Below are 12,115 nucleotides of genomic sequence, written 5' to 3'. Positions count from 1 at the left end.
AGTCCTGGGCACACAATAAGATCTTAATAAATGCTCCGTTCCTTTATCCAACCTTACTCACCGCCCTCCGGCCGCCGAGCACAGTGCTTGGCACATAGCGCTTAATAAATGCTTCATTCACTCATTCATGCAACCATCCAACCCAACACCTTCCTCGCCGTCCCCAGCGGCTCCCCGCGGAGTCACCCACCTACCTCGGCCTTCCTTCGCCGCGGAAGCCGAGGCCTCGCTCCTGCTACGCTCCCCGGGATCAGCAAGGTCCTGCCAGATGGGCGCTCCGTGTTTTCAAATTCAAATGATGGCGGCTGGTGAGCCGCGGGGAATCAAGGGATGCGAAGAGGCAACCCGGACGTGACGTAACGGAGCGGACCCCGCCCCCTGGCGAAGCTGAGAAACCTTGTCAGTGTGGGAGACCAATGAGAGGAGGTGTGACGTCAAGAAGCGGACACTTGCCCCTGGTGTAGCGGAGAAACCTTGTCAATGTGGGAGACCAATGAGAGGAGGCAGGGAAGAGGAGGCGGGGAGGGGGCGGGACCCGGGTCTCCTCGTGCGAGCGGCCGCGATGCCCCGCCCACGGAGGTCTGTCTCCAGGCCGCCGGCGGGCGAGGCGTTTCCGTTAGTGCGGCGGATCCTCCTCAGGCCCTAGGGCCGGCTCCCCTTGTTTATTCTCGGCTGCGGAGAGAGTAGGAAGCCGGCACTCCGGAACACGGCGCTTCCTGGTCTGTCAGGCCGAGTTCCCCTGGGGCTGCGGCTTCTCCGAAATGCCTGGCAGGACAGCTCCGTGGCCGTGGGCGCGTGTGCCCGGGCTTGTGTCGGTGTCTGCGAGCATCCGTGACTCTGGCCGTGGCCCTGACCTCGGCCTTGGCCCGCTGTGGTCCGGAGCCCTGAATGTAGCAGTCGGGGGGCCAAGTTCGAGGCATTTCTGACTTGCATGACCTTGGACGAGTCGCTTCCCTTCAATTACTTCATCTGTAAAATGGATGGAGTTGAGTTAGATATTCCGGTGGAGCATTTATTAAGCGCTTACGATGTGCTGGGGGGATATAAATACTAGCCCCTGCCCTCAAGAGTCTTACATTCTAATGGGACAAGACGTAGTCCATTAGGCCCTAAATCTTTGATCTAATTTCCTTTTCTCTGTGACAGTGCAGCTGTGTCCCAGTGTCTGTCATTCAGTGTGTGTTTCTGTGTTACCATTTATATTATATCAATGATACACAGTACAATACCATAAACATTTATTAAATACCTACTATGTGCCAGGCAGGGCAGCCAGGTGGCCCAGCTCATAGAGTGCCAGCCCTGGATTCAAGAAGACTCCTCTTGAGTTCAAAAATGGCCTCAGACACTTATTAGCTGTATGACCCTGGGCAAGTCATTTAACCCTGTCTGCCCCAATTTTCTCATCTGTAAAATGAGCTGGAAAAGGAAATGGCAAACTGCTCCAGTATTTCTGCCAAGAAAACCCATGTGGGGTCACAAAGAGTCAGACGTGACTGAACAGCAGCAATAGATGCTGTGCTGTATAAATTTAAGTTATGGCCATTATGGGTGGTTTCACAGTAGTACTAAAGCCATTTTATTCCTGAACCGTCACCAGACCCACACTTCACTAGATGTACTACCAGATCAATTTCAACATGTTCAAAACCAAGCTTTTTGTAATACCCTGCACAGAGAGCTTAAAAGTTCACAAAATGCCTCAAACCAGTACAGGTATTGTAGCCCCATTTCTATAAGGGAACTGAGACACCATAGGGTAAAAATTGCTTGTCCATTGTCATAACTGATGTAATTAATTTCCGGTGTTGATTCAGCCTCCTGGAGGGATACACTGTATACCAAGCCCCCCACACCCTTTTCTCCACTTTTCAACCTTGCCCATAGCAGGCTATCATTACCTCCCAATTTGAACTGTTGCAGCAGCTTCCTAATTTGTCTCTCCTGAAGTTTTGGTATGAAGATAAAAAGAAAGGACAGACAAATTATCTTTTTTTAAATTTATTTTCAATTAGCAAGAATTTATTTTCTATCCCTCGACCTCCCTCTCCCCTAACTGAACAACAAAAAGAAAAAGAAATCCCTCACATCGAATATACAGTAAAATAAATTCTTGCATTAGCCATGCCCCAAAAATGTGTCTTGATTCTGCATATTGAGTCCATTACCTCTCTCTCATCAGAGTATCAGGATAGCATGCTTCAACTTGGGTGATTAGTATATTACCAATCTTTATTGTTCTAAAGGATTGTACAGATCTAATTGATCACTGCTTCCCACTCATGATGAGGGACAGAGTGAAGGATAATATGGTAAGAACGTTTCAATTCATCGAATATTTCTTAAGCACAAACCATTTGCCTAGCGTTGTACTAATCACAGTGGAAGACACACACATACACAAACACACAGAATTAAAATAAAAGCAATCAATCCCCCAAACTGAAGTATCTCCAAAGTTACATAACTTGTGTTTTTTGAGTCCTAGAGTAGTATGTTGTTTTGACACAAGGTGGTGCTGTTTCTAGACTTCCTGAAAATATTTGTGCATGAAAATTAAATTTTAGTGAATAGGTTTTTATTTCTGATGGGTCATTTAAGGAAGGATTCATTGTCTTCATGAAGAAAAATAAAAAATACTATTGATACTTATATATCAAACACTTCGCAAATAGCACTTATTTGATCTCTCCCATATCCAATCATTTGCTAAATATTGATTTTATTTCCAAAATGTATTATGACTGTCCTTTCTCTCCACTCATACATCTACCACCTTAGCTCATCACCTCTTATCTGGGCAACCTGCAGTATCTGCCCTCCCTAATCCATCTTTCTCACAGCTATCAAAATGATATTAGTGTAAGTGGGAGTGGCCAATGAAGCCAGTCCTGAAAACACGTGCAAGGGACCCACATGGAGGTTGTTTCTGCTTATGTGTAATGCAGGGACCCAGGAGTCCACTTCAAAGCATGTACAAAGATTCCGTGACTATTTCTGGTCCTCTTACTGAAGGGTGAAGAGGGGGTCTTTAAGAGGGCTGCTGAAATGGAACTGAGAGTGCACACAAAAGATGCCACTGTAAAAACTGTTACCTTCATGCAGACAAGGTATTAAAAAATAAAAATAAAAACCTTCTGAACATTGGAGGATCAATGAGTAGATATCCTTTCTCCCACTTGGAAGGGCTAGTGAGAGTATGGCCTTCCTAGACAAGCCTGGACCCAGGATTGAGCATGTCTTGTTTGTATATTTTCTACTTCAGCATAGAGCCTGGTGAACTTCCAAAGGTCAAAGGAACCAAAGTTCAGTGACAGAATTCCATACCAGAGCTTGCCCACAGCTGAGCCCGGCATACCAGTGCAGCCCAGAGGAATGACTTACTTGACTTAGCCCAACAGGGGATCAACCCAATGGTCTAGACTCCTGGTCCTTCTCAAAGGGAGTGAATAATACAGAAACTATGCCATGTCCAGAAGTAAACTTTGTGAGAGAGATATTTTGTAGCAGCCACTTTATCTCTGAGCCATTCTTTTCAGAAACAAAGATAACGGAGGGGAGATTCAATTCTGGGGGAGGGGGAGGATGCTTTTGTACATTGGTTCTTCCTATATCTTTTTTAAAGTAAATATCCCTTTATAAAAGCTATTTTATGTAAATTGGGGGTCCTTATCACAGGTTTTATGATATGGGGAAGTTATAAATTGTAACTAGTGATTGATATAGTAGAAAATGGGTGCTCAAGCCAATAGCATTAGAAAGTTAACTTAATGCCTCAGGGATACCCTATAGAACTATGAAGGGGAGATGCTGGCTAGTTGGGTGGTACAGTAAAGAGTGTGGGGTCAAAAAGATGTGAATTCACATCTGACCTCACATACTGTGTGACCTTAGGCAAGTCACCTATCCTCTGTTTGCCTCAGTTTCTTCAACTGTAAAATGAGTATAATAATAACACCCACTTCTCAGGTTTGTTGTGTGGATCAAATGAGATATTAGTTGTAAAGCATATAACACAATGCCTGGCACAAAGTAGGCACTATCTAAATGCTTATTCCATTCAATTCCGTGTAGATAGTTGCTCTCTGGTAACATGACTTGCCAGTACAAGTGTGACTTGGGATAAAGAGGACCATAATGTATAAGGACTACATTAATAAAGCATAGATCTGACCTTTTCTGGCAGGTCACTGGCCTGTTTAGAAACTACAAGGGTCCCCTCTTGCCTCCAGGTTAAAATATAAGCTCTTATGTTTGCCTTTTAAAGTCCACAAGCCGGCTTCAGCCTACCTTTCCAGGCTTACTGCACGACTGTATTTTACTCGCTCTTCAATGCAGTCAAACTGGTCTGCTCTCTGTTTCACCATGCACAACAGTCTTTCTCACCACTGTGGTCCTGTACAGCTTGTCCCTCTTGCTTGACATGCACTCCCTCATCACTTCTGCTTGGTAGAACCCCTAGCTTCCTTCACAGTTTAGCTCAAATGCCACCTCCTACAGGAAGCCTACAATGATTCCCCCATTTGCTAGTGTTCTCCTCCAGAAATTACTTTGTTTATATAGTGCATGTAATTTTCTTTTTACATGTTGGCTTCCTACCCCCATACCCAACTGAATATAAGCTCCTTGATGTCAGATATTGTTCAATTTTGATCTTAGTAAAGGCTCTTGCATTGAATAAATGCTTATTGAATGAATGGATGAAGCAAGGGCTCCAGACTTTGTTCTTTCTTGGCTATACTACTGTCCTTTGACCAAATCCCTCTTCTAAGGCAAAATTTTGTCTCTGTGTTGTGCTCAGTCATTACCACCATAATGGAGAAGCCCTCAAGAGTTTTTCTTGTGTGGCCTTGGGTAGCTTACCATCCTGGCCCAGTATTCAAGGCTCTCTAGGGAACACATAAAGCACTGATGGAACGTAGAGACACGCAGAGAAAGACAGCCCGGAAAAGCTGGTTCTTTTGTCCACATTGCTTTGATGCAACAAAGTCCTACCTTTCATCATCTCTTCCTTGGCAAACACTGCATATACTTTATAAACAGCATTAAGAAGGCTGTTCTCAAATAGCAGCCAGGAAAGTTCTGCTGTAATTTGTTACTAGCATATACCTCCAATATGGGAGGGAGGTTGGTGCACTCCTTAGGGCTATTGCCTACAACTACTGCCTACATCCTAACAGCTCAGCAGAGCTGAGAAAGGAGCGGAGCTACCTTTCTTGTAGTGCTAACTGTATACATTGTCATGGTCCACTCAACAATCATATTCTTATAAGTAAACTTTTATAAGTCTGTCCTTTAAAACATCTGTTTTCTCTTTAAAAGTTTGCTTAACACTGTTATTTCTTGCTTTTGTTTTTCATATCACCTTCTCAAAGGAAACTGATTATATTTTAATGGTCATAAAACAATTTTTAGGAGTCATTTCTAAATTAGCTAGGTGTGTAGAAACATGAATTTAGTACAAAGCTAGAAGAGAGAAAAGAGAAAAATACATGGTGTATAATTAAAACAACTCCATTCTAACAGATTTAAATAATTGATTAATGACAAGAAATATAACATGGAAAAAAGAAAGGATGTAGACACCAATTACAAGAATTTCATGAAGACATTTCACTTGTATAGATCAACTGTCATAATGAAAATATCAAAGAGCCTAAAAGCATTATAGTCAACAAATATTTTATTTCTTTGACAAATAGAGAGCAATGGTAGCCAAAGGCAATACTGGTTTAGAATATAAATTCATTTTGTAAAACCTTATAAAATATAATGATGAATGATTATGAGCAGTCTTGCCTCAAAAACACAGAGAAACAATACAGGGTAAGACTAGCTTAAAGAAGGTTTCATAAAAGACCCAACTAAACAAAGTAATACTAAGGGTATTTAAAGGTGAGAATGGAAGGAGGGCAAAACACACACACACACACACACACACAAGAAAAATGGAAAAGATCTGCAAAGATTTTTACAACATTATTTTCATTATCAAGGAATTATGAGAATAATAAAGACACAAATCAAGGGCATTAGCTTGTGCCCCAGGTAAGGCCTTCCCTGTTTATGCCCCTGTCTATGCATGTTTCTATGTATGTCTCCTTTTCCCATTGTTGTGTTGTATTTGTGGCAGAGTGCCTTAGGTTTATAGAAAAATATTTCATTGCCACTTTTTTCTTCTTTTCTTTTTCAACAGATGCCTTTGAGTTTAAATAATTTTGTTGTCCAACTGACTAGTAAAGATAAAGTCATTGATGGGGGCTGATGAGCTATGGTTTTTTAGTGGATACAGATACATATAATACCTGAAACCTGGGGTAACCTTGTGTAGAAGACATATTGTATAAGTTGGGGTGTCCCCAGGTACCACATATGTTTTCTGAGTCAATAGCTACTAATAGAACAATGAGTATCATAAGGTGAGCCATGAAATATGGAAGTCATACTCATAAAAGTTGAAAAGCACTGGACAGGATGACCTGTAAAGTTCTTTCCAGTTCTAACATTCTAGAATAACACAATTATGGGTATCAAGTCTCTTTCTGTTCCCCATAATAGTGCTACACCAAGGAATATAGCTGTGTAGCAATAGAACAAATGGGTTAAGAGGAACCAAGATGAGCATCTGACTAGGCAAGAAGGATCTATTTGATCATTATCACCAACCAAACAGGCAGCAGATTGAAACCATTGAGTCAGTCAGGGTTGGAAAGATCAGGAAGACAACAAATAAGTGACTGGTTGAATTCAAGGAGTCAGCAAAACAAGGAAGGAAGGGCTAGAGTCTGGAGGGGAGGGGAGTGGGTAGTGAGGAATCCTGAGATGGTGACTTAACCCTTGCATCAGAGACTGTCTCATGACATAATAGACCTGGGTATACTGCAGGGGACTTAATCTTTTGGCCTGGCTTCTCTCTAGAAAACCTGAAAATATCTACGTCCCAGTCTATTGAGATCCACTCCCTCTGGGAAAGGATGTAGTTCACAACATTACAGAGAAAAGTTTTGTTTTAAAAAGACAAAAACAGGGGCAGTTAGGTGGTGCAGTAGATAGAACTCTGGCCTTGGAGTCAGGAGGACCTGATTTCAAATCCAACCTCAGATACATGACACTCACTAGCTGTGTGACACTGGATAAGTCACTTAACCTCCATTGCCTCACAAAAAAAAAAAGGCAAAACAAATTTTAAAGATACTTAACTCCATTAGTTAAGGACTTTAGGATCATTAGTCCTAAAGACATATGTATGCCTTAAAGTTGGAGGTGGCAGCATGATACAGTGGAAAGAACAGTGAGTGGAGTCAGAGGAATTGATGCCATATTCTACCTTTGATGCTTACGATGTGACTTCAGTCTTCTAAGCTTGTTTCTCCATCTGTAATATGGGGGAGTTGTCAGTTGAAGGATATGAACAGGAAATTTTCTCAGAAAAAAAAATCCAAGCCATTTGAAAAAGGCTCCAATTATTCCAACTAATAATTAGAGAAATAAAAAAGCAACCCCAAGATTCAACCTGATACCCATCAGATTGGCAAACTTAAAAAAAGCACACAAAGGAAAATGACACATGTCAAAGAAGCTGCAGGAAAATAGACACATTAATACACTGTTGGGGGACCTACAAATTGGTCTAACCATTCTGGGAAACAATTTGGAACTATTCCCCCAGTTACTAAACTGTCCATATCCTTTGGCCTAGCAATACCAATACAGGATTTTACCCAAAAAATATTCAAGAAAAAGGAAAAGAACCCATATAAACCTATAAAAATATTTATTGCCATTCTTTCTGTGGTAACAAAGAATTGGAAACTAAGATGTTGCCCATCAATTGGGAAATGGTTGAACAAATTATCGTATATAAATGTAATAAAATACTTTTGTGCTGTAAGAATTATTAGAATGATGGTTTCAGAGACATCTGGGAAGATTTGTGTGAATGGATTCAGAGTGAAGTTATCAGAACCAATAGAACAATTTATACAATACAAAAATAACAACATTATAAAGACAAACAACTTTAAAACGCTCAAGAACTCTGATTGACAAAATAACCATTTACATGATGAAACATACTTCCCATCTCCAGAGAGAGAGATGATGGACTCATGGATTGAGACATACTTTTTTTTTTTAATATGGCCAATGCAGAAATTTGTTTTACTTGGGTGTGAATATTTTTAAACTCTGAAAATGAGGTTAGAAAGTTGATTAGATAAGATTTAGAAGAGAGTAAGAAGAGAGGGAGTAGAGACACAAAGTGCTTTGCACATACTTTGTAATTAGTAAGTGTTTGTTGAATTTGATTCCTCCTGACCTGTTATACATAATTGTATTTACTGGCTACCTAATCCAGACTTTTCTGCTGTAACTTACTGCCATTTTGGGATTCTCTCTCTCTATTAGAAGACTAAAGCTGTATTGGGGCACACTGGGCAGTGGCCTAACTGATAGGCCCAGCTTCTTATCCTTCTCCATCCCCACCTCCACCCCTCACCATAAAAACCCTTCTTTGTAACCAATAAATACAGTCAAGCAAAACAAACCCACAGACTGGCCATGTCTGAACACGTAAGTCTAATTCTGCTATTACCTTTGTGGTAAGAAGAGAGACATGTGCTTCAACTATTGTGAACTCCATTCACACTTTACTTCAGCTACTCAACAAGGTCTCACCATCATCCTAAACTGCTCTCCTCTCAGGATTCTAAACTCTGAAATTCCTCCCTGGCCACAATCTCCTATCTTTCCACTTTTCCCACTCCCCTACTTCTCCTTTACTTGTTATTTACTCTCACCAAAATTTTCAGTCCCTTTATTTCTCTCTATTCTGGTAGTCTATTCATTCTGTTCTGTCCTCAATTCCCTCTTGATTCAATATTGATACTAATTGATTCTAATAATTCAGCCTCCTCCACCCTTTACTCACTTCCCATCTTTCTCACTCAACTAATTCTCAATCCTGGGTAACTCCTACCTTCTGCCTCCTCCCTTATTCCAAGATAACTTAATGGATTATGGAGGAAACCAAAAATTCTCACTGACTAGTAGAGGTGTGTCTAGTGCAGGTGAATAGGACTTTGTCCCAGGTTCCCAAAGGCATACATCTTTAGGTTTATACCTCTTCCTTAGTAGGATATACTTTATTCCCTTGGAGATTCTCAGCTACCACCCTCAGGATCTTCTTGCTATGGTGCCCCTTTCCTAATGCCCAGTTCCTCCTCCCCCCCTTTTACTTTCTGGGGAAACAACTGCTTCCTTCTAGCAGGATTATACCTCTGGGCAGATCCCCAGGGCACTCACACCTGTAAATTGACTCCCCCAGAGTGCTGCTGATACCCCTGGGTATATTGAAGTTCTCCACTCATAAAATTATAGTTCACAAGCTTCCACTGATGTTCTTACTCTTTAATTTTCAACCAGGAGACATAATTTCAAAGCAAAGGCATTTATTAAAATGCAATAAGAGCAGTAGCTACAAAATATTTTCCCCCATAAAACTGGGATGCACTCTCCCACAAATCCACAAAGGTCCATGACACTAGTGGACTTTACAATGATAATGAAGTCATGTAGGGTAATTCACAACTGATATTGTGGAGCTCAATGTCTTTTCTTACAGAGTCATCACACAACTGTTCTCTGGGCAGAGTTTGCTAGGTGGGTCACTCAGCTGGACTCACCAGGTTTGTTCTTATCTGCAGTTAAACTCAGTTGCCTGGGATGGTTCTTGGTTGAATGCACAGATGGCTTTATTCTTAATTGTAAGAAGTCCAATTCATCAAAGCTACCACAAAGCTGCCTCAATGTATCTGTGTCTCTCTGGAGAGTATGTGTGTCTGCTCCCTGATGGATATTGTATCTCTTACTGGTTAAATAGATCTACTTCAAAGTCCTGTGGTCAGGGGACGGAGGAGAGCTAAGAGAGGAGAAACAAATTTCCTCCTAACTTCCACAACGTTTCCCTCTAGAGGGCCAGATTCTCTCTCAACTTTTGGGTCCTACCTGAAATGACTCCAGAGCTTTACGGCAATCAGGAGGATGGACAATTTTTACCTAGCCAGTGATGCCACACCTTTCAGTTCTTACTTATGTGAACATCATCCATGATTACACCCTGGGGAGAGTGGGATCATTTGATCAGGGTTCATCTACCCCTCTTACATGGTGAAATTCCTCTCTGCATTTCCACATATCACTCCCTTCCCCACCTCAAATAAAATTTCCCAGACAGTTATAGTTAGCTACAACTCTGTTGACTGGACTAACTACAAAATTATTTGATCAAATTACATCTAGGAATCCATTTACTCATCTCATACTGACTTTGTTGTATTCCTAACAATGGCTGTTCCAAAATTTCTCCTCTCTCAATTTGATTCAAATCAATAAGCATTTAGTAAAATATCTAACATGTGCAAGCTTGGATACGTGGAGCACATAACTTTAGGGTGTGTACCCTTATTATTTAGTCATTTTTAAAGGTGATTCTTATTAAATAATTATAAAGGAATCATGTTTATTCATCAAACTAAAGAAAATAAGTACTTTTAGCAAACTACTTTTATTAAATTCTCAGTCATAAAGGATATTATTTTTTATTTGTCAAACTAGAGAAAATAAGAAAAACTACGTTGTAGCTCCTATAGATAGTTAGGAGGCACAGTGGATAGAACTCTAGACCTGTAATCAGAAAGACCCAATTTCAAATCTCAAATTTCAAATTTTTTTTTTAGTGAGGCAATCAGGGTTAAGTGACTTGCCCAAGGTCACTTAACCCTGATTGCCTCACTAAAAAAAAAAAATTTGAAATTTTGATCCCTTTAATCAAAAAGAACCCTTATCCTAAAATATAGAAGAACCTTTTTATTCTTATCTTTTTGGCTAAAAGGCATCATTCTTACTGGATGTTGGGGTCCATAGGCCCATATACTTCCAAGGAGGGCCAGTAGTAAAGTTTTAGGATTTTTGACAAGAGGATCATCCTTTTAAGATTTAAAAATTTTAACTTTTTATTGGTCTTTTTAATTCAAATCAACCAGGCTCCTGGGGTCATGTAATTGTAGTCTCAGTAAAGGAAAACAAAATAGCCAGAAGAGTCACAGTGGGAAAAAAATGTTTGCCTCCTGGATTGAAGAAGGAGCAAGGAGATCAATTAGGGAGTTATTAAAATAGTCCAGCTAAGAGATGCTACCCTAGGATAGTGGTCATATGAATGGAGCGGAAGTAACAGGTACAAAAAATTTTATAGAGATAGAATCCCTGAGATGTGTCAGCTCTTTGAATAGAAGAAGTAAAGAAAAGGTAAGAGTCAAAGATGAGTTCAAGATTACAAATGATGAATAGGACAATAGTAGCACCCTTGATAAATATAGGAAAGTTTAAAGGGAGGGCTGGGTTAGATGAAAAGATAATAAATTTTATTTTAGATATCATGTGTTTGACATGCTGATGGGATAGTCAATCAAGCAACAAGAATTTATTTAGTACTTATAATGTGCCTGGCACTGTTAAATGTTGGGAATACAATGTGGCATTTATAAAGGCTCAAGACATAATTTCTGGGTAATTTAATCATTTTATTAGTGATGGATAGAAGGATGGTCATTTAGCTGTCTCTCTCTTTGGCCAAAGACAGTCGTGGTGGCCAGGCTCATGACTTACATATTCTTTTGGAAGAGGCATGTTCCCCAGGGTGGCCATCAACTCTGATTGGTTAACAATTAATAAGAGAATGAATAGTACAGTGAGGGGCTGAGGGTGACATCATGTCACCCTTAGACAGAGAGACTATCTCCCTCAGCTTCTGTCTCCACCCAATTTAGACAAAAGAGTCTGTCTCTACCCTAGCCTGATTGAATGGAATTCATCTCAGACTAGAGATTCCTTCTAAGGTTGGGTGGGGTCGGATAGAGGAAGTTAGTGTAACCTTCAGAGCTGAGGTCTTGAAATGAGGATAGGAAAAGGGGGAATCTCCCCAAATTGTTAGTTATTAATAAGCATTTCTCTCACGAAGAAAGGCAAAAATGATTCCTGCCCTCAAGGAGCTTACATACTAATGGGGAAGACAACATGTAAATAAGTATGTATATAGTATACATAATATAATATTATT

General features: G+C 40.5%; 1 protein-coding gene across 4 annotated transcripts in view; it reads right to left on the bottom strand.

Moving 5' to 3' along the window:
- The window catches only part of KIF20B (kinesin family member 20B), a 99,175-nt gene extending 98,854 nt beyond the window's left edge, over positions 1 to 321 (bottom strand). For 2 of the 4 annotated variants that reach the window (XM_027839875.1, XM_027839877.1), the window contains exon 1: positions 195 to 320. The gene's annotated coding sequence lies outside the window, so the exon portion shown is untranslated. Of the gene's footprint in view, positions 1 to 190 lie in introns of all 4 variants that reach the window. The other 2 variants (XM_027839876.1, XM_027839878.1) reach the window with 2 other exon arrangements.
- Positions 322 to 12,115: the final 11,794 nt, after the last annotated feature.

This window comes from Vombatus ursinus, unplaced genomic scaffold, assembly GCF_900497805.2.
Source record: "Vombatus ursinus unplaced genomic scaffold, bare-nosed wombat genome assembly UNPS02014833.1, whole genome shotgun sequence".
Classification (NCBI taxonomy): Eukaryota; Metazoa; Chordata; class Mammalia; order Diprotodontia; family Vombatidae; genus Vombatus; species Vombatus ursinus.
This window is presented reverse-complemented; position numbering and strand designations above follow the sequence as displayed.